At 39.7% G+C, this 20,593-nt stretch overlaps 1 pseudogene; it reads right to left on the bottom strand.

Annotated features, from left to right (window-relative positions):
• LOC106628193 (spermatogenesis-associated protein 7-like) overlaps positions 1-18,110 on the bottom strand; it is a 43,139-nt pseudogene extending 25,029 nt beyond the window's left edge.
• Positions 18,111-20,593: the final 2,483 nt, after the last annotated feature.

The following is a 20,593-nucleotide window of genomic DNA, read 5'->3' as shown; positions in this document are numbered from 1 at the left end:
GAGCCCTATGACAGATTGCATATCCCTGGGTATAACTGAGGTATGTGAGGAAATAGTATTTCTGACTGTGGAGGGAAAAGCAATCTCCTAGAAGCTCAATATTCCAGTTGCATTTGAAGGACACTGACTTCATTTCCATCTTTTACTTTTGTGATTGTTACCAAATGTCAAAGCAAATTGTAGTTTGTACAAGTGCTCCAAAGTTTTGAACATGCGGGGCTGGCCACTGTCTGGAGTCATGCCAAGCAGGTTGTAGTTTAAAAAGCAGATGCATTTCAAATAGATTGGAGAATATTTGGAAGGATACTGGAGAAGGCCTTTATACCCTGACCAGATTTTTCAGAAGCACAAAATTCTATAATCTCTTGTAAAGTTGTACAGAACAGATGGCAAAACAGCATTTCACAGCATCAGGTATGTACAAAAGAGAACCTTGATATCCTTGCAATATTGCAGTTTTTGATATGTATGCAAAAGTTAGCTCTACAAGGAAAACCTGTGTGAATGACGAAGGATTATAATGAGTGTTTTAAGATTAAAGGTTCCAAATCTGGCTTTTGAGAACTGTAAATTCAGATAGTGAAACACCTAAGAATTAGAAATTTCAGCCACTGGAAATTTTGATTAGCACCTACTGTGAGAAGCTCTTTCCAGTTTGACTGAATTCTGCTGCAGAGGAGCAGGCCTGACATTTGAAAAAAGAATTGAAACCTGCTTGGGAACAAAGCACTTGGCTCCTTTTTTACTAAGAATATATTTTGTGTAGCTTCTTCTGAGCTGTAAAAATGTAATTGACAAAATGTCTGCAAAACACCTCTCTTGCTTTCTTTTTATTTTTGACCTTCATTCCCTCATTTAGACTTCACCAGTTGAGAATAAACTTTCAATTATATAAGGCAGTGTTTGCTGCTCTTAATTAGTCCTGATGCTTCTGTATATTTATAAATAAAGCTCTAGGACGTGAATTCTAAGTTCCTAGAGTTCACTGTTTCTGTGACATTAGTCATGAAAAAGCAAAAGTCACTTGAGTACAAAGTACACAGCAGCAATCCAGCTTCCAGCTCCCAATATTAGTGGGATGGTCATGAACTGTAGCATGGTGGAGGTCATGAAACTTTCAGAGTGATTCTGACTCCACAATGAAAAGATGCACTGTATTTGAGCAAGGTAGTTTAAGATAAAGCTTTTGGCACTGCAAATTGACAAAAGGATTGGTCTCCTGGCAAAAAAAACACAGCAGCAATCTCATCTATTGTTCAATAGTTCTATGTTATAAAGCTCACTCCATGTGATCAGTGAATTTTTTGGTCAGAAAGCCTTTGGAGCGCAAGGGTTGGAAGTCTTGCAGGAACCTAATTACAGCTATGGCCATTCAACTCCACCTGTTTCATCTGCACCTGAGGCACCTGGAAGTTTACACAGCTCCAGACAATTGATGAGGGCCATTTTAAAAAAAAATTCTGAATGTTCTTTCTAGTCGTTTCCAGCTATTTGCAGGAGAGAGCATTTGAGGAGCCCTCAGCAGCATGACTAAATGTCATTAGTGGAACTTCCCTCTAGGTTACTTAGGACTGATACTGTAACTTTCTAAACATCACAAACTGCCACCCCACTGTTACTCTTCAGTAGTTTCTCCCAATTAAAAAAGTACCTGCCCTAGTTCTCGTTTTACCTTTCCTGTTAGTTCACTGCCATATTCACGTAAACAGAAATGACGAATAAAATAAGACAGGGGAATTCAATAGTATTCCTCTTCCTAATATGAACTTGTCATTTTGTGGAACAGTTTCTCTCCATAGACTTTACATCTTTCAACAGTTCTCCCAAGCTTCTCCCAAGACAAGGTTATGGTTCCAACTGACTGTTCTACATATCTCCTAGGGCACATCATTTTATGCCTCACTTTTAAATCCTCCTACTCCTGTTGAGTTGGTGACAGAAGGAGGAAAGAAAGGGGAAGAAATTAAGCACCTAGCCAAAAATAGGGGCAACAAACATATCCTTGACTGATTTCACCTTTTACCTACATAGATATTGTCATAATTAAAGACTGTACACACCTTTGGCAGACATCAGTTTCTTGAAATGAGCAGCTATGTGGTCTTGAATGATGTACTGATTGGAGAGTTCGCAGGAAGGTCCAGGAGAAAAAGCTGCGAGAGAAAAAAAACTGAGTTTTTTCAGTGAGACAAGAAATGTCTCAGGTAATAATAGTTCTGAAAATACTGTAATATTTATCCTCACCTGTTTGCAATAACATCAAGTCAGTGTTCATTCTTTTATTTCAAAAAGAATAGCACAGAATGTAACATGAACAAGTAGCAGATTATTCCCAGTTTTCATGTTCTTGAGTACCTGAGAATTATGGCTTGCATTAAGTAATGCATGAGCCTTTGATATTGTTGAACTCTGGAGAATAACAGAGGATCTCACTGTTTAATATCTGATATAATAAAAAGCATTTGCCTTCTGAAAGATTTAACACTAGAGAGTGTAAAATAACAGTAGAGACCATCAATACTATTTTTAATACTAGTAGTGTTATTAGATAATATTACAAAGTATTGAAAAATACACATTAATGTCTCACCTCTTGGTGATACCAGACCTAACTTCAGCACTCTGTAGTTAGGTAGATGGACTGGATACAGACAAAGACAAAAGTAGGGCCAGAAGAGGAACCAGATCACGGAACTGAGCATGCAGACTGACCATGACACCCCTCTGAATTTCTAATTCAACAGACTTCCCAGTTTCAGAAAAAATTGTCTCTGTACCTGACCTAAGTTCATTAACCCAGAAAAAGAAGTTAAGAAGCAGATGAGCATTTACTTGTTGTCATTTTAACCTGTTAGTGTAGCTAAGATAGATAATTTTCTTTCAATCTGTTTCCAAACAAAAATATTATTTCTTTCTCAAAACCCTCTAAATTCCTAACAGACAGGATTTGTAGATGGAAAATTACTAGCACATAGTATTAAAAAATCAACAGAATACTGGAGATCAGAAACCTAGTGTGCCCAACTTTCCATCCACAGACCCAGAATGACCCTTTCACTGAGATAATCAGCCCATCCAACCCTATCCAGATTTGGTTTTCTGAGCCAACAAAATAAATTATTCTTTCATTGTTCACATCCCCAATGTACAATTTAAGCTAATAACTTTGTTTCATGGCTTTTATTGTGTTTTGAAAGAATAAGAGACCTTGGGTTGAGAGTCTGCGAATCAATCCTTCTAATCTCAGTTTGGCTGCATCCTTGCTGTGTTGCTTTTTTTTATCTCCTGCCTACCAAAGTGAGCCAGTGGTACAAACTGCTTTTCACTGCCAAGGAGCTTGAATGCATTCAATTTATGGTGTCATCTTTTGAACAAGCACCATGAGAAGGAGCAGGACAGAACACCTGATGCTGGATTTATTGCTTCACTTAGTATTATTCACTGATATAATCCTGCAAGTGACTCTAAGTCTCCCAAAAGGGCATTGACATAAAGACTTGATTTCAGAGCTGGTCAAGGAACAGCAGCACATCCCAATATGACCATTTGAAGAAAGGTGCTGTTCAGCTCCAGGGCCACCCATTCTGATTGTGCATGGAACACACAGGCACAGCCAGAGTGCTTCCACCAGCGCACAAGCAGGGGCAGAGACATCAGCAGAAATGGTTAGCTCTATGTTTGCTATGAAGAATGGAGAACTTGTTGCAGTATTCTGAGCAAACAGCATTTACCTCTTGTCTCAATTTAACTGAGCATGAATAGTACAGACGCCACAATGGAATGTGGTACCTGAAACAGATAAATACGAAGCTGTCAAACTTTCTAACCGTGAGCTTTTACATGTCCAATTTTATTCAGGGAAACCACTCATGGGTGTCAATGTCATAATGAAGAAATGAAATAGTTAAAATCAGTATATTATGTTTCAAAGCTCTTATGTTCTTGAGACCTGTAGTTCACTCCAAAACTTCTAAAAATTTTTTTTTCATTTATTTTGCCAGCTTTTCTGTAACATTCTCCTGGCAAAAACAACTGGAACAAGTTCTTCAGTAACATCCAGCACCATCCCTAGCTGGTTTAAAGTGGAGTGGCTCTCCTGAGTTCAAGGAATGGCAAAGCCCTAAATCATATCAGCTAGAGGCTCTTGTCACTAAGGGACAAAAAGTATTTTGGTAAATGCCCCAAATCTTTCCCTGATTGGCAGTGACAGGCTGATTTCAATATATGCAGTGAAAAAGCATGGCACAAGAACGAAGTGATAATCTAAAAAATATACAAAGATTAAAAAGGGAGGGAAAATCCATTTATAAAAAGAACATTCTTCTCAAAATGAATAACTGCTCCAAATTTGAAATGCTAAAGATATACAAGGAACTAGTAGTTTAATCTAATTTTTGTCTTTCATAAAATCTAACTCTATGCTGTGTCCAGAAAATTACTGACATTGTGCAATAAGCAACATTGTGGTTATTCCTATGTAAGGAAAGGAAAAAAAAACAAATTCCTTTCTTTGCCAGAGACTTTCTGTTGAACTTTGGCAAGTTATTCTGTGTTTTTATGTCTCAATCTCTCTGAACAGAGGACATGAAAAAGCACACCCCTTTGTCAAAGAAAAGGCTTTAAGGGTACAAAAAATGAAATGAGGAGACTTAGGAGGTGTCCAAGTAAGTATTTCCCACCATTACAGAGGGCCATCTTATTTGAGCTCACTGGAAAGTTTACACTTTCAAACAATTTTGTCTCATGTTTTCTTTGAGCAACTTCGAATTGAAGGAAATGGGAAATAGAAATCTACTGGGAATTTTAAGTAGTCCTGTTAAGAGGCTCTGTTGATGGTGCAAACACACGTCAAGTCAAATTGAAACAGCCCTTTTGTGTGCTGTAAAGACAGGCAATGTTCTTAAGCCCATTTTTGAACAGAATCCAAGTTCTGTATTTTCTGCTGCCTTACACAGATCTCATTTGCTGCAACATTCAGCAAATTGCTTGATCCAAGTTTTCAGCGTTTCAGAGTTTCAACATTTTCTACATATGAGCACAGATCTATCTACAGAAAGTTGCCTGCTTTTGAAAATCTTTCAAAACTCTGAGGACTATTGTACTTCCAATACATTAACATCTTGTTTCTACACATGAGGAAAGATCTCCAGGAAACCAGGACCCAAGAACGAATAATAAAGAACAGTGACAATCCTCTCAACAGTGACTCTTTTTTATTTCCAACTTTACAATGACTTTCCTAGCAATTTATAATAGTCCTGAATGTGTACTTGTGTGATGACTAATTTACCTATTTTCCACTGATTGAATTGCAAGAGATTACCTCTGCAGATCATGCCTGGAGAATATATCATGTCTAGAGTTATAATGTCGTACCATAAATCCAGTTGTAGTAGTATTAAAGTTAGACTGATATACAATGACAGTGATAAAACATGTCTTTTCCATGTAGCTGAAAACTGAAAATATGCTTTTGAAAAACACAAGAGGTGACTTTGCTTCTCACCAGTCTGATGATTCAAAGCCACTGCTTTCTGCCTCTTACTGGGGCAAAAGTCTGTTCCCTGTGTTATGTCAATTATTTTACTCTTTAAAGACTAATATAACTGCAGAGCTGCTATACTGGAAAGAGTTTATACTGCTACTAACTGCTAATTCCTACAAGTGGGAGTATGGACTTGGAGAAGGTACATTGGAACAGCATTTCTGAGAAGGGAAGTTTAAGGCAGAACAGCTTTCCAGCAGTTGTTCTATAGGTCCTTGGAAAAGATCCTGAACAGGAATGCTGTTTGTCTAAATTAAGACAGTAAGATAAAGAGCAGATACTAGAAGGACTTATCTACTTTACATTGTTTCAATAATAAAAAATGTATTTTTAATAGTGTAATAATATTTAAGCTGTTATTCCCAAATTGGAGAACTCTAGTCACTTTTCAAGAAATAATGTGAATACTTACTGCTACTTTTGAGACTTGTGTCCTCTGAAAGGTCCCATCAAGGACTATGTAGGCACCATGGTTATCTGGGACCCTCAGCAGGGAAGGAAAATGTATTGCTTATGTATTAATGAAGACATTAAGAATTATGATTATCTTTCTGCAGGTCCTTATGGGAATTACTGAAGAATCACCTCCTGGCCAGAATGCCACATTACAACTGATACAGGTATGGAAAGGCTGGAACTTTGGAATTTACTTTCCCTGCCAGATTTCTTCTGTTTGGTTTAGTCTCTCAGTTAATAGGACCCTTCAGACCAGATACTTTGAGAGAAAATTCTCTGCTACAACAGCATTAGCAGGGCAATTTTCTACAGGCCACAAGAATGAGCCATGGCATTGTGCAAAGGTCACATATTTTGCAATCTGAAAGATCATCTCTGCTAAACATCTTCGAGGCAAAAGAAGGAGCAGCTCATTCTGTTACTGCACTGCATGTGCCCAAGGGTAGCAGTGGGGAAAAAAGCACAGCATTGAAGATTTTCTAAAGATACTCTACAAAACAGTATAGGCTCACATTACAGAAGTTAGACCTAGAAGAAACAGACCCAAAACAGCAAAGAAAGCAAATAAGCTGCTACTCATTTTGAATTAAGGGCTGGTTGCAAGAAGACAAATTCTAAATACATAGAATTTCGCCTGTTTTATGAAGAAATGTCTCACTGCTGACAGATGAATTTATCTCATACAAGGGTAAATTTTACAGCTAACAAGTAAAATTTAACAGCTGAAAGGGCCAAGTCTCAATTTCCAAAGCCACATAAGTTCACAGGAGTCAGACTGACACAGACTCATAGGAAATCCAGAACATTCCAGTCTCTACCTGTGCAGTGGTACAGTTTTCAACCCAATCATGTTTCTAACTCCCACTAAAATCAAGGAAAAGCTGGTACCTTAATTTGCAAGTCTGATCAGGGAGGCTAAACTTCAGTCCTCATTTTTAACATACTTTCATCTTAGTGAAACTATTTGTCTATATGCAAAAGCTCCAGCAATAATTTTAACTGTAATTTAAATAGACCGTCTTCAGTTTAAAGACTGATTTTGATTCATCTTAAACCTACTCCTTGTTAATGTGAAGCAAGCCAGTAGCACTGCAATGTGCATACATAATCTTCTCCACCAGATAAATCTTATCACTTTAGACCCACACATAAAATTCCATGCTTCTTAAGCAGATAAGTCAACTGGCACACAGGAACCTAGTGCTCAGTAGCTTTATACTCCAGAAAAGGGTTGTCTGACAGCAGAAGCTGCTTAATTGTGAACTTGGATTTGCCTGATTTGATTTGACAGTTGTAAAGGAAATATCTCCTCAGAGATGATCCTGAATGTCAAAGGACATACCAAGTGTCATCAGAACTGGAAAAATCAATACAACTCTTTGGTTTCAAGGCAATGTCGTAATTTGGGGGAGGAGCCAGAGGTACGTATCCCTTAAACAATGAAACCTTTTCTTTTGTCCTCATACACATATTTCGGAATAGTTTTTGTTTTCAAAGGCCTTGCTGAAAGTTCACAAACCATATATTTACACCTTTAACCAAAATCTAAGGGCAGAGACTTTAGTCAGGTTTTAGACCTTTATTTGATGTCACCTGAAAAAGAGTCTGTTTCTTTCAGAGAGTACACTTTCAACTAGTTCTGAAATTCAGGTCTCACACTGGGAGCTTAGTTTTTAACAAAATCACCTGCCTGGAATGGCCTTCTTAAAGATAAAAGGAGGCAGGTAACAGAGAGTGTTAGGCAGTGTTCTGAGAAAACAAAGGCTGGAAAGATTATGAGCAGTGCTTGCTTTTTTTTTTTTTTTTTTTTTTGTATCGGATTCTCTGCCATCTTAGACATAAAATAAAAATGCTATGAAATAAATGGGAGCAGAGTAAACTTTATTACTTTTCCTCTGTGCTCATATTTCTAATTGTCATGGGTCCCTAAGTTAATAAAATCATCAAAAGGTCATCTTTTTTTTTTTGTCTTTTGAAAACATCCTTCTGTAGTCACAACAGGATATGGGCAAAGGAAGTTACTGCTCTCAAATCCAAGGTAACACATCAAAATATTTGGTTATTGTTTAAAAGCTATTTATTTAGTTGTATTCCTTAAGAATTTTTAGTAATATTTTGGAAAATAGTGGAACTTAATCATAGCTTCATATATATTGGCTAAAGATTTAAAACCAAACTAGTCTAGCTACATCTCATACATTACTACTAATAATTTTGATTCTTTATTTTGAAATATAAATTATCTCTGGCTTAATCTTTGTTTATTTTGGCTTTCTTTTTAATGTCAAACATCTTTGAAAGGCATGAAAGATAAAAGGATATAATATTGTAAAGAGGTCTTAACCATGTGCAACTTTAGGACAGAGTAATTCTTTATATTCTTGTGTCCAATCCTACCACTTCAGGTCATCAATTACTGTATGATTATTTGAAGTAGAAAAACATCAGTGGGAAACTGCTCTGAGTGAGGACAGATAAAATGCAAGAAGCATGTCTAAAAATTGTAATTATTTGGCAAAATTAATTTAATTTAATAAGTGTGGGCTACGTGTGCATGATGCAGGCCCTAAACAATTGTTGTGATGGAACAAAGTCGCAGTAATGGCAGATCTTTAATTAACCAGTCCCTTACAGGAGCATTTTCAGCAGTTGACTCATGCCAGAATGTTGTTGCTGTTGTTTGAACTCTGGTGACTTCCTGAAGACGCAAACAGATCACTGTCCCAGGCTCTGTACAAACAGTCAGGCACTCATTAACAGACCCAAGAAGTTTATAACTGAAGTTTTCAAACCAGATAAATAGCAGTTAGGGAGAAAAAAAAGTATTGTCTTTGTTGTGGAGGTTAGAAAAAACTGGCTTTGCTCATTGTAATGAGATAAAAAGATTCAATGGCAAAGAAATGCAGCTTGATTTTCTGAGTATCAGACCTGTGAATAAACCTCAGGACATCTAGTTTTTACTTTGTTGAATATGCAGAATTTTCATTCTAATGAGAGATGCAGAGATTCTGTAGCTGCAGCCATGTTTGTCTTAGGGAGCCCTACAATCTCCAAGGAAAGGTGTGTTTCCCCATAGAAAGCCATAAAAAAGGGAAATTATTTTGGCAAGAAGTATTTTGAAAACTAATCAGATGATAGTTCAGGTTTTGAAGATTCACTGAGGTGATCGACAGCATGCATGGAGGCAGAGTGTAGGTAAGGTGATGCCACTGGCAACATCCTCCACTTAACTGCAAGATCAGGCTTTGAATGATGAACAGCCTTTTCCCAAGCAAAATTTCTGATAATGTAACAGGGGAACTGTCTGATAGAGTTTCTGAATGTGAAAGGTTCAGTCTCTCAAAAGCAGTTATTTGTCAATGTTCCTTATGAGCTAAAATCCTGTGGGCTTTACACACAGACCTGGTAAAAACATGCCTTAGCATTATCTTTAAAGTAGCTCAGCAACTATTCAGATGCCATTATTTTTGCCTTTTCTTAGAATGAAAACAAGTAGTCTACAGCATTTGAAAAGATGGTATTAATTTTTGTGAAGTTTTTAATTTGAGCCATAGCAGACTGAGAGAGAGCAAATCTTCTGCCTCACCTCTGCCTAAACTCAGGTACAGCAACAGAAACTGTTGTGCTTTGGGATAATTTCAGGATGGAGAATTTTTTAATACATCATGATTTATGACCACCTCTGTTAAATCTGTGTAAGACACAGTAGGGAATCTATACCACACACTCAGTACTTACTTAATCAACTGAAAATTAAGCCCTGATCTTTGCAGTCATTAGGTGAGGGAGCAAGACCCAGATACAGCAGGGGCTCATTTCTAGCTAATGATTTGTTTTGTTGTCAACAGAGTCTCTTCAATTTCTTTGTGTTTTCTGCATTTCTGTAACACCTGAATTTGTCTCTCTACAGAAAAACTGCAGCAGTAACTTTTGTTTGTGCCAAACTGCTTTAATTTTACTGGACTATAATAAATCAGTTCAACTGGTTAGTGTTATACTTTGCTATTTTACATCCACACACAGTTCTTTTAACAGGAGACACAGACTGTAAACTACACATAAGAAAAACCAGGTCTTTCATATAGCAGACACATAGATGCTAAAATGCTTTACCTATTAGTTTGTATTCTATAACAATCATACCTACTGACTATAAACCACAGCACACCTAAAAAGGTGGCAGTAAAAGTGTTGAATGGAAGTTAGAGGAAAAGGAGATCCTTTTTTCACGTTATCAGTAATTACAATGCATAGAAAAGAAATTACCTTGGTATTGGTATTCACAGAAAACGTAAGACCAACTCTTTCTGAATATTTTAAACTATCTACAATGAATAGATTCAAACATACAGCTAAGCATCTTCTGCTGAGAGGATCATTCTCCAAAAATGAGGGATTTTATTCTGAAGCTTTTTACTTGTCTCCAGTAAGCTGCTGAGCAGCATCAGCTCCTAGATTTGATGATGCTGTGCATTGAATAATTTGGGCCTCAGTATAAAAGTTTGTGACAAGTGCAGATTTTTATAAGGTTCCAACATTAGTCTAGTCTCCTGTGCTATTATTCTCTATTGAAAAAATATGCTCTTTCACATAGTCATATTTTAGGATTCAAGTCAACACACTACAATGGGCTAGAACTTTGAGCATATGTCAGGCCATTCCCATTAATGAGAATGTGGAAAGTTTCGAATAGTTCTGAAGCAGAAACAGATTTGATCATACGTATTAAGCAATGGCATTTATGCTTGAAATAGGTGTTTTCTATTGATAGAACAAGTTAGGGTAAAAAGGAGTGGACCTTTATCCACAGGGATGCAGAGCTACAATGTCTAAGATACGCATTTGGCATTCAGACCTGATTAATAGACATGCATTATTTTTCAGCATCCTAAAATCCACATTAATTTCCTAGTGGACTGGAATTACTCTGGGTCCATGTCTCAATACCTGCAGAAGCCTGATTCCCTTGTCAGGCATCAGCTATGGAAAAAGCATTTACAAACTTAATCCAGAACATTAAAACAAACCCAGCTTGAGTATTGTTTGCGCAGGTCCAAAGATTTCCAGAAAAATAGGATTTTTTGCAGCATTGTTTGTTGGTTTGTCAAAACAGAAGTATTTTGCAGAGAAAGAACAGGGTTTCTCTAAATTCATAGCTAAGGCCTGCAAGGAATCCAGCCAGCTGCAGAAGAGCAGAGGCTCCAAGGACTCAGTCACACCATATGGTCTCTCCTCTGTTGAGTCTGAAGCCAGTCTAATACTCGCTGTTTCCAGGCCCATCAGCTTTGTGGAAGCAGCAGGACCGTCCTCTCTTGTGTGAACCCTGAAAGTACATTTGGCCTTCCTGCTGAGCAGCACAAAACCTGAGACCTTTTACAACTCAGCTTATGCCCAGTCTCTGAGTCTTGAAGCCCTGGGAGGTCCTTCCCTGGGCTTCTCGGGACTCACTCTGGTAAAAATTGCTAAAAAATGTGAAAATTTGAAAGCCCTTGAATCTGGGAATCAAGACAGACCCTCCAGATTCAATCAATTAAAAAAGAAAAAAGAATGTAAAGGCACAATCAGAGGGGTTCTAATATTTATTCTAATAAGGCACCATTTATTTTCCTTATTTTAGGAACATCCTGTGGAACGGTTCCCTTATTCAACTGCCTCTACTAAAGCTTATCATACTTGTGTGGGATGAACACGATGATATTTGTATTTTGTGGTATTTCCTTATCTGATATCATAAACCACATGATTAACTGTTAAGAGCTGGAGGCAAATTAAGCAACTGTTACAGTTACATGAGTGATACCCTAGCAAGCCCCTGTGAAGATACAGGTGAACCCAAAACCAGGCCATCCTCCCACTGGTCATGGGATCCAGTTTTAGCAGTGTGCCTGTCAGCTGCAAGGCCCCTCAACAGAGCAAAGACACGCCTTTGCAAATGCCTTTGCTGGGTGGTATCCACCTGTAGCTACAGAGAAAACATGGAGAAGCAATGAGAGACAGATGAAAGTAAGAAAGATCAAGGCAGTCCTTCATCAAATTTCTTTGATGTATAAGGGAGGTATTATAGTTTGGGTGTCTATACAGGCAGAAAAATAAGAACAGGAGACAATAAGAAAACCATAAAAACGTGGAAAAATTATGACTCTGCTCTTTATTTTCCATCTCTTGTCATTAGCAAAACACAACATGGCATAGCTAGTGATGTATATTATGAGAATGTCTTTCTTTTTATGTGTTCAGACATTTTCACCCCTGCATGTCATTTCTGCATACAGATCAATTATTTCTTCTCATACATAATTTCCTAGTAATGCTTTCAAGATTCTGAAATAAATAGAAAGAGCACCTTAATTGTATCAGTCCTTTTATCCCAATTAAACATCTGTGGGCTGCTCAAGTACTGATTAGCCTATACTCTTGCCCTGCAGGATAAAGAATGACTCCTATTGGGCTTCTCATGGGCCAGAGCTCATCTGCAAATTGTTATCATTTACACAGCATCCAAATGAAGGAACTTGACAGCAAGGAGCCTATTCATTAATATATAAACTGTAGTTGATGAAGCACAAATTACATGATTGCCCGAGAAAGTAACTGAGCTACCTCTCAAGTACACCGCCATGCTGTGGAACCTCATGGATTTCAGTGAGCAACACAGTCAAGTACTTATTTCAATAAAGGCAGGATCACTTTTTTGGGTTTCTAAAATAGTCACACTGTAAGTCAAACATTTCACATTTTTCAACAAGAAAAACGGCCCCTTCCTGGGCAGGTAAAATCAAGATATAAATAAATTTATGCTGTCTCTGCTGATGGAGATAAATTTGCAGCTGGCACTTCAGTTATTTTAGATTCCTTTGAAAATTCAAGCCCTGAAATCACATCTACCCCCATCCCCCCTATTTTGGAAGAAAAACTTCCAAAAATCTGTTTTTCTTCTTAGCAGAGAGAATGCTGACTTTAGCAGGATGGATGCAATACAGTCTCTCCCTTCTATCAATGCCCAATACTCACCTTGGACTGGTCTACACCTTGGAATATCCCTTTCTCAACTGCCTGGGAGGCTTGTGGCAGCATCCAACCAAGGATATGCAACCCACTCCATCGGCACGCTCTCCTCTCCCCGAAAACAAGCAAATGCTTTCTCTCTATTCCCCGTGAAGAAGGTCGAGTGCTGTGGCAATGGAAATTTCCTTGGGCTCCAAATTGCTATGAAAGATTTTGCTGCAGGGACTGTGCAGCAATGTGCTATCTGTCAGATTTCAGGAATATGTTTATAATTAGTGCCTAACTTAGAGAATCAAAGACCATGATGTGTACCTTTTCCCCTTCCAATCTGTTTTGTCTAGTGAAACCAGAGGTTTAAAGTTTCTCAGGGCAATAGTTGCCCTGAGCACTCTGTGCAGACGTGTGCCTCACAAAATGAGTCTTGATCTGCCACATTTAAGCACTAGCCCGGCACAGCCAGCGAGTCATGAGGAACAGTTTAAGTACAAATCAGCACTGAAACATGAGATGGGTGCTGTTGGAAAACCTTGAGGTTTATGTGTCCACCACAGTGGTCAGCCAAAGATTGAAAGCCATTTTTTCCCAAAGGGCTGAGAAAGGAAAAAGGGAAAGTATTGTGTTCTTGTCCTGTTCTTAGTCTTTCCCAGACATCTACTTATGGCCAGTACTGGAAACATATTTGACCAAATGAACTTCTAGTCAGATGCAGGGCTGCACTGGTAAAGTGTTGTGCCACTTTGCAGCCTTCCTATAAATGCTATTATTTACAATGTAAGTTATAAATGAGAAAAAACTATTCAGAGTCAGTTTCTTCTGTTATTATAGCTTGGCTGATAACTCATCTCCATTGTTTTAAGCAATATCAAGCTACAGGCTGCATCAGGGCCACTGACCTACAAATAGAAGAAACCCCAACTCTACTGGTCTTGTATGTTTTATTTACTATTTGATCTCCTCCTGCCTATAAAGGCTGAAAACTGGAAATAATGCCTAGTAGGAAAAAAAAAAACCCACCACAGAACAGAGCAAATTCTCTCTTAATTAACAGGCCTTCACACAATTTATTCTGTTAATTTTATCCTAGTATTTACATACCAAGGTATGACAGGACATGTGTGAACTATGTTAATTTAGAATTAAGAATGTGCCTTACAAAAAGAAATTAAATCAAAAGATTGAAAGAGAACACAGAAAGGAATATTTAACTATAGCAGCTGGTAATTGTTGTCTCTTCTCCCTTGAGTTTTAGATTTTTTTCCCATTACTTGACTAGATTTCCTCTGCTCATGCACATGCTTTGACTTTTTCTACATGACATGACATTGGAATGTTATTGCCTGACAAAGCAAGAAATTTTGAAGCCAGCTTCTGTTCTATACAGTGAGGAATCGCTGAATTTTCCCTATTTTTGTCAGTTATAAAGCGCTGTAAGGTAAAACTGATGTTCAGAACAATTGCTGAAACTACACTATTGCATGAATGAGCTACATGAAAAAGTCTATAATTTATTTTGTTAGGATTTAAATGAGAAAATAGTTTCATCCCTTTAAATCTTCATGCTGTTTAGTATTATAGTATTATTTCTATTTTCCATTTTTCCACCTCCAGAACTGTAAACCATCAGTGATGTGCCATGTGGTAGGTCAAAGGTGACCATCTTGAACATAAGATCTTCACAAGGAACTGAAGTTCCCATTTGAAACCTGCTGGCTCACAGCAGTGAGCTACAAGTTTCTGCAGTTCACAGAGGTAATATGGCCTCTTCCTGCAGCAGCTGCACCAGATAGAAATAACAGACTGATGGCTGAAGAGGAGAAAGAAAAAACTGGGAGCTTCTTCATTTCTTTATGTCATGTCAGGGGCATGCTGTGCACTTGGCAGGGTGGCCAGGAAGCTCAGTCCAGCACCTTCGGCACTGGTGAGGCATAAGCAGTGTCAGGTGTCACAAAGCAAAGTCACCATCAGCCACAAGTGTGGCCACAGCAGTGACATGGGATGGTGAAGCACTGGGAATTCCAGAAAACTGGAAATTTCTTCAGAATAAGCAAAAAGCTCCTGGTGGCCAAAAGCCAATAAAAGAAGCTCTGCTCCATCTAGTCATAAAGACTCTAGCACAAGGATAGCAGGAACAGCAATGCTTCTGTTCCTAAATGCCAAGGAAAAAGCCCCATATGAGGCTGTGTGAAGCACGATTCAGGGGATAGCTACAGAGCCAGTAAAAGGCACTGAGGGGATGAGCACTGTCTGTGCACGAAGCTGAGCTTTCTGTGACATATGTCAATAAAATAATGTTCCTTTGTATCAGAGCTGCAGTCCATCTAGCTCAGCATCCTACCACCAGGATACTGCCTTTGAAGTACCTGAAAAAACTCCTTCACCAAGTGAATACATAACCCAATCTGTTATCTTATACTACATTGCCTAACACCCAGAAGTTACCTCCTGAATAAAGGAAATTTATTATTCTTCCTGATAAGTCTATTAGAATTTGCTATGTAGTAGTTGATACATCAGTTTGTGTCATCTTTAAACACAATTAAAAGGATGAGAAACAAGATCTCAGTATTTATCAATACATTTTTGTACTAGCAAACACTTCAGCAGCTGCCTTGAAAGTGTTTCAATTCTTCTGAAGTGGCAAGTAGTATTAACTCAGCATTTAAAAATTTTCTAAATACTGCTGTGAACTGTATACTGTGACACTTCAACTAATGAGGCCAAATTAACAACTTCAAAGTTTTAAATTAAAGAACTAAAGACAGCCACTGGTGTCTAAATGTGCTGAGATAAAATTAAACCCATGATTTACAGCAAAATTCTCTAAAGATGCACTGTCACAAAGTTAATCTGGAATTGGAGGACAGGGAAAAATATGTTATCAGATATTAACGATAAACTCAGCCAAGGCTGAGACCAGGAAAATTTTGGGAGAATTATATGTGATAAAGTTATCATCATACGTTTGTAAGATCTTGGCTTAATCAGCTATTGCAGGATGAAAAGAATGATATTTTTATGTCTTTTCTGAGTGACAAACATTAAAGCTTTCAGTAGGAATTCACTTCCCATGCAGAATGGGGCCAAACAGTTGTAAATAACTAAAAGAGTTAAGAATTTTTCATTATCTTAATGGATCAGGCTTCCAGCACCAGCCAGTTCTTGAAGTCTCTATCTACCTAGCTGTACCTGAATTTTCCTTGGTGTCTCTTAAAAAAGATCTTTGGACTCTGCAATGTTGGGCAACTACAGCTCTTTGTGTATGAATGAGCATGTTTCCATAACTTCATAACCATTTCATTTATTTAGATGGGAACTTCTTTATATTGCTGCAATTTCTTAATATTTTCATACTATGCTAGTCTAGAAGTATCAGGACACCTTTTTGCATACTTTTATTTCTTCATAATTAATTTAAAAAAAACAGTAGAGAGGAAAAAAAACCCCAAACATAAAACCTGTTCCCCATTTTTATCTTTTACAGCTGGCCCAATAAAGTACTTAAAAATATATATAATGATTGTAATGCTCAAGTGCTTTTTACTTGTGATTTTCAATCACAATCGTGAATTTGGTTCCTACTCCAGCTCCCCACTAAAGTCCACAATGATGTTGACATTGGCCTCAATAAAGTCACAGTTTGATCCTCTAGAAGCTCACAGGTGTTTCCAAGCAGAAGGTATAAAGGAATATGGGGCAGGTATGCACATGTTTGTGTGAGCAACAGAGAGGCCACTCCTCTATCTTGTATTCCAAACCTATGTATTTAAGTAGTTTCTTCAAATAACATGAGGGCTTGGCTGAAAGGGGCTTTGTTGACCACTAAAAACTTCACAAAATGAACTTTTCAAAATGTGCAGCTGCACCGGACCATTGCAACTAAACTCATTTTCTGAAAAAAGCCACTTTCTGCTAGCAGTTAATTGAAAAAAAAAAAAAAATTATCTGATTACAATGAATCAAATTGAGCCTGAAGGAGATCTGAGTATCTTCAGATGCGTGAACATTTGCAAGGTGGTACTGACTAAGCAACTACAGCAAAACACCGGCTGGCCTCGTCATGGAGGCTCAGCTCTTCTTCTCAGTAAATGACCTACAGTGGTGTGGGACAGATTTCTGATTTTTATATCCTCTTTCTTACCTTCTCAAATGGTGCAAGGCACAGGTTAGATCAGAAAGCAAGCAGAGCATTCAGTAGGAGAGAACAACATTGTTTAAAACTGCAGCACCATGAAGCTAACAGGCTTTACTGACACGGGATTTTTTCGTTATTTATTACTTTCACTGTGCAAGCAAGAGCATTCCTGTTACAAGGGGAAATTAGTTAACAGAGCAAGATCATACAGCATAGTAGGGGAGCCCTGCTGTTCCTTGCAGAAAGAACGTCAGAAGTGAAAGGAGGAGGTATTAAATGCAATTCCCTGCTGCTCGCTCTCTCAAGGCATCGGCAGCTCTCCACTGGAGGCCTGCTAGCTGCAATCAAAGTTTGCCCTAAGAGACCTCCTCCACCACAAAGCCAAAAACACCAGCAACACACCAGACTAGAAAGCTCTTACTAAATTTTAGCACAGTCGTGGAAGCCTTAAGTGAAGGAGGATCCTCAGTTCTGCTATTTCTGAGCCTGGCTCTACAGGGATTCACAGGATCACAGGGCACTGGAAGGAGGAAAGGGGCCTCTGGAGGTTATTTGGTCCAGCCCCCTACTCAAGCAGGGCCACCCATAGCTGGAGGCCCAGAGCCGTGTCCGGGTGGCTTTTGACTGTCTCCCAGGAGGACGGACAGCTCACCGGGCAGCCTGTGCCCGCGCTGTGTCAGCCTCACGGGGGCAGGGATTCCCGCGGCTCAGGGAGTGCCCGCTGTGTCCCCGCATGTGCCCATGGCCCCTGACGTCGCTGGGCACTCCTTGGAAGGGCTCTGCTCCTGGCTGCCTGGGGAGCCGCGGTACCTCGCGGGCCCAGAGGGGGCAGGGAAGGAGGGAAGGAGCCCGCCGAGGTGCAGCGGCCCCGGCCCCACACAGCAGCATCCGCAGCCTGCGGATCCGCCCGTGCCCGCGGCCGCCCGGAAAGGAGCACCCTGCCCCTGGCTCCCATCCATCCATCCCATCCATCCATCCATCCATCCATCCATCCATCCATCCATCCATCCATCCATCCATCCATCCATCCATCCATCCATCCATCCATCCATCCATCCATCCATCCTCCCTCCCCTCGCCTCCCCGTCCCCTCGGGGCCCTTCCCGAGGGCTCTCTCCTCCCGCAGCAGCAGCGGCGGCGTTGGCGGGGGCACTCCGGAGCCGCTCCAGGCGCTGCTATTTATAGCTCAGCCGCGCTATTTTTAGAGGCGAGCGGGGTCTGGCTCGGCAGCGGGGGCTGGCCGTGCGTGCGCGGCTGGCAGCGGCGCGGCCCCGCAGCGCTCGCACACGGGCGGCCACGAGGGACCCAGGGGAGGCTCCGCTCGGCACATGAAACATTCAGGGCTCCAGCGAGGGGCTCAGCCCCCAGGCCGGCCCCGGGAGGCCCACAGGGGCACTTGCACCAAAAGTCTGAGGCGTGAGCGAGGCCGAAGCGACCACAAGCGCAATATTGGCGGTCAGCAGGCCCCGTGAGGGCTGTGCTTTAATGCCTTTCTGAGCCGGGCATCTCTGAAGGTGTCACAGAAAACACAAGTGAGAGCAGGAATGCTCCCCACGCATTAAATGTTCAGAGAGATGTTAATGATGTAAAGAGCTATTGATTGAGGTGAACACTTGAAGCGTAAGGATCAGTCATTACAGTGCTTACTTATCAATGTTCAGTCTTTGCAGCTATCTCAGAAACAGGCATTATTGTGGGAGTTCATTATCTTTTTTGAGAGCGTGCACTCACCCCCAGGGGTATGTCCTCTCTTTCCTTGGTACGTTAAATTCACATTAAACTTAAAGGGAGCCACGTGTGTGTAATGAACCAGCATGTACCCCAGGGCACGCATTCTCTATCACCGGCCTCCATTATCTGCATTGAGTGACCAGAGGATAAATTAGGCCTCATGTGAGCACTACCCTGATATTTCCTGCAGTTCTTAAAAAGTGTGTTTATCCAGAACTCTGTGCCCACTCCCTGTCAGATCATGCTGCTCCCCAAGAATCTGTTAAGAAGCTCTGCAGCAGTGCAGAGTTGGAACTGAAGAAACCTCAGTGGAAGAATAGAGGTCATAGGATCAGGCAAAAACTTTATACCAAAGGAAAGCATTGTCTTGTGTAAATTTGGAGCAAATTTTTCATAGGATTGTGAACAGGAATAAAATCTACTGTTTTCAGAGTCCAGAGAGTGTTTTAGCACTTCACCTGAAGGAGTATTTTAATTAACAGGCAATAATAGTACACTCTTACTTATTGTACCTGAGCCACTGCAGAGGAGCAGCTTTGTTTTAGCCAGTGGATTTCACCCACTGTAGAGTAAGAGGTGAGGAAGGGAACTGAGTGGAACATACCAATCATTAGTGCTCCTTGTGTATACCTAAAGAAGTTTAAACATCAATGCCATGCTCCAGAAAAGAGTAGAAGCTGTAGTACATAAATTGCTGCAGTGCCTTGCCATTTTTTATGTAGAGAGCGACCTGCTGTTCCAGAGTCATCCTAGAAGACCCCTCTCTTGTAGCCATCTTCAGCCCAAGTGACACATAGGGCAAGAATGGATCTAGAATGAAGCAGTAATTGTACAGGAGGGAGGTTAAACAGCTTCCAAGAACTGTTCAATGTTTTCAGACACTTCAAAAAATATGCCTGTGTGGCAAGTGGAAAACAGACTCTCTACCTAAAAGTCCCCAGATTAATTAAATCAGGCAACTAAACATTTTTGTATGCTAACTTCTTGTCTTCTAGCAGATCACTACAAGTGACAAACACTCTGAAGAGCAAGCTATGTTTTAAATTTCACCTAGGCAGTTAATTTGCATAGAAATAACTGAGTAGTCCTTTAATTATCCCATAGTTCTGTTGAAGATAGACAAGAGCTATAGCTCATACTCTCTCAGTTATGTTGGTGTAGCAAGAATAACAAGTAGCTAGAAAAAAAGCATTTTTGTTATTGAAGTCAGGACACGCATGTCCGAATTCACACAGGGAACAGATGTCATAAGTAAGAAGACACCATTTACCCACAGTCGCCGTTTGGGGTTGAACCAAGAGACAGTTGCGTAGATCAGATCCTGCACTGAAGAAAAGCTTTTCTTAATGTGCTGTTTCTTTTATAACCAAGACAAGACTTTTACATCCTTAAAACACCTACTTTTCTCCCATCAGTCATTGTTTTGATTTAAGAGGAGAAAAACCAAAACAAACATCTTATATAGAAGATATAGAACTATTCTGAAGAGCTTCCTTTACAAGCAGTGCCCTTGAGACCCTGTCTCACCCATAGTGGATCTCTAGTCTGAACTACCCTTCTCTGTGAACAGGTAAGTTGGTACGCTTTAATTTCCTTTTCATGTAGGGCAGGTTTGTGGCTTGTATTTAATTAGCATACCTTATGCTGGCACTCTTGAAAAAAAAAAAAGAAAGGTTTATTGAAAGCAAACTATTAAAGAAATTAAGAATGCTGAGGAATAAGCA

The sequence above is a fragment of the Pseudopodoces humilis genome, chromosome 3 (assembly GCF_049639895.1).
Source record: "Pseudopodoces humilis isolate 2021_Gansu_Grassland_sample_001 chromosome 3, ASM4963989v1, whole genome shotgun sequence".
NCBI classification, from domain to species: domain Eukaryota; kingdom Metazoa; phylum Chordata; class Aves; order Passeriformes; family Paridae; genus Pseudopodoces; species Pseudopodoces humilis.
This window is presented reverse-complemented; position numbering and strand designations above follow the sequence as displayed.